Below are 1,856 nucleotides of genomic sequence, written 5' to 3'. Positions count from 1 at the left end.
GAGCTGCCCCTCCCCCCACCGCCGGCAAAGGGCCCAGGCGTCCGGGAGCTCCCGCTTCTCTCCCTGTCAGGGTGTTGGGTGCTAAAGGGGGCACCCGGACACCTGCTCCCCCCCTCCCCGGATGCCTGGGCCCATTATGGGGGGATTGGGGTCACCTGGATTGTCCCGTCCCCCCCCCCCCCAGGTGCCTGGACCCCTTGCTGTGGATTTGGGCCCCCTGGACATGGGACCCCTGGGTCCCTTTGACACAGATACGGGACCCCTGAACACTGGGACCCCCTTGTTGTAGACATGGGACCCCAGGACACCCAGGTCCCCTTGGCAAAAATATAGGACCCCGGAACACCTGGGTCCCCTTGTTGTACATATGGGACCCCTGGGCCCCCTTTTTGTAGATAGGGGACCCTAGGACACCCGGGTCCCTTGGACACAGATATGGGACCCCTGGATACCTGGGTCCTTTCTGTAACCCAGAACTCCAGGGTGCCCAGACGCCTGGGCTCCCTTGCTGTGTGTTTCAGGTCCCCGGACGCCTGGGCCCTGTTTCCTAACTTTTCTCCCCCTCAACCCCCCTGGCTTTCGCAGTATGTGGCCTTCGCGTCGCTCTTCTTCATCCTCCTGTCCATCACAACGTTCTGCCTGGAGACGCATGAGGCCTTCAACCGCGTGGTGAACCGCACGGAGACGGTGCCGCTGCCCAACGGCACTGCCACGCACGTGGCCGTGGAGGTGCAAACCGAGCCCTTCCTCACCTACGTGGAGGGCACCTGCGTGGCCTGGTTCACCTTCGAGTTCCTCATGCGCGTCACCTTCTGCCCGGACAAGCTGGAGTTCGTCAAGAGCAGCCTCAACATCATCGACTTCGTGGCCATCCTGCCCTTCTACCTGGAGGTGGCCCTGAGTGGCCTGTCCTCCAAGGCGGCCAAAGACGTGCTGGGCTTCCTGCGCGTCGTGCGCTTCGTGCGCATCCTGCGCATCTTCAAGCTGACGCGGCACTTCGTGGGGCTGCGCGTGCTGGGCCACACGCTGCGCGCCAGCACCAACGAGTTCCTGCTGCTCGTCATCTTCCTGGCGCTTGGCGTGCTCATCTTCGCCACCATGATCTACTACGCGGAGCGCATCGGCGCCGACCCGGCCGACGTCACGGGCAGCAAGCACACCTACTTCAAGAACATCCCCATCGGCTTCTGGTGGGCCGTGGTGACCATGACCACGCTGGGCTACGGGGACATGTACCCCATGACGTGGTCGGGGATGCTGGTGGGCGCCCTGTGCGCGCTCGCTGGCGTCCTCACCATCGCCATGCCCGTGCCCGTCATCGTCAACAACTTCGGCATGTACTACTCATTGGCCATGGCCAAGCAGAAGCTGCCCAAGAAGAAGAACAAACACATCCCGCGCGCCCCCCAGCCCGGCTCGCCAGGCTACGGGGCGGATGGCGATGGGGCCGGGGCGCCTGCGGGGCTCCCCCCGGCGCGGCGCGGGGAGCCCGGCCGCGACGCCTGTCCCCTCGCGCAGGAGGAGGTGGTGGAGATCAACCGGGCTGGTGAGGAGCGAGGTGGGGCGAGGGGTGGGGCTTGGGGGGGACGTGGGGGTTGGGGGCCAGGTCATGGGCATGGCGGTTGGGTCTATGTTGGGTCATGGAGGTCAAGACTTGGGCATGGAGATTGGGTCCATGCTGGGGACATGGAGGTTGGGTCCATGTTGGGGAGATGGAGGGACACGGAGGGTTGGGACCATGGGGGGACAGGGCGGGGTTGGGCCCATGGGGGAAGGGGGCGCGTTGGACTTGGGGGTCAGGGACATTTGGGACAGGAGACGTGGAGGGTTGGGGACATGGAGGGCATGGCCATGGG

General features: G+C 65.2%; 1 pseudogene; it reads left to right on the top strand.

Moving 5' to 3' along the window:
• The window catches only part of LOC112957240, a 5,744-nt pseudogene that overhangs the window by 1,682 nt on the left and 2,206 nt on the right, over positions 1–1,856 (top strand).

Source organism: Nothoprocta perdicaria, unplaced genomic scaffold (genome assembly GCF_003342845.1).
Source record: "Nothoprocta perdicaria isolate Ctin4 unplaced genomic scaffold, notPer1 scaffold_701, whole genome shotgun sequence".
NCBI classification, from domain to species: Eukaryota; Metazoa; Chordata; class Aves; order Tinamiformes; family Tinamidae; genus Nothoprocta; species Nothoprocta perdicaria.
This window is presented reverse-complemented; position numbering and strand designations above follow the sequence as displayed.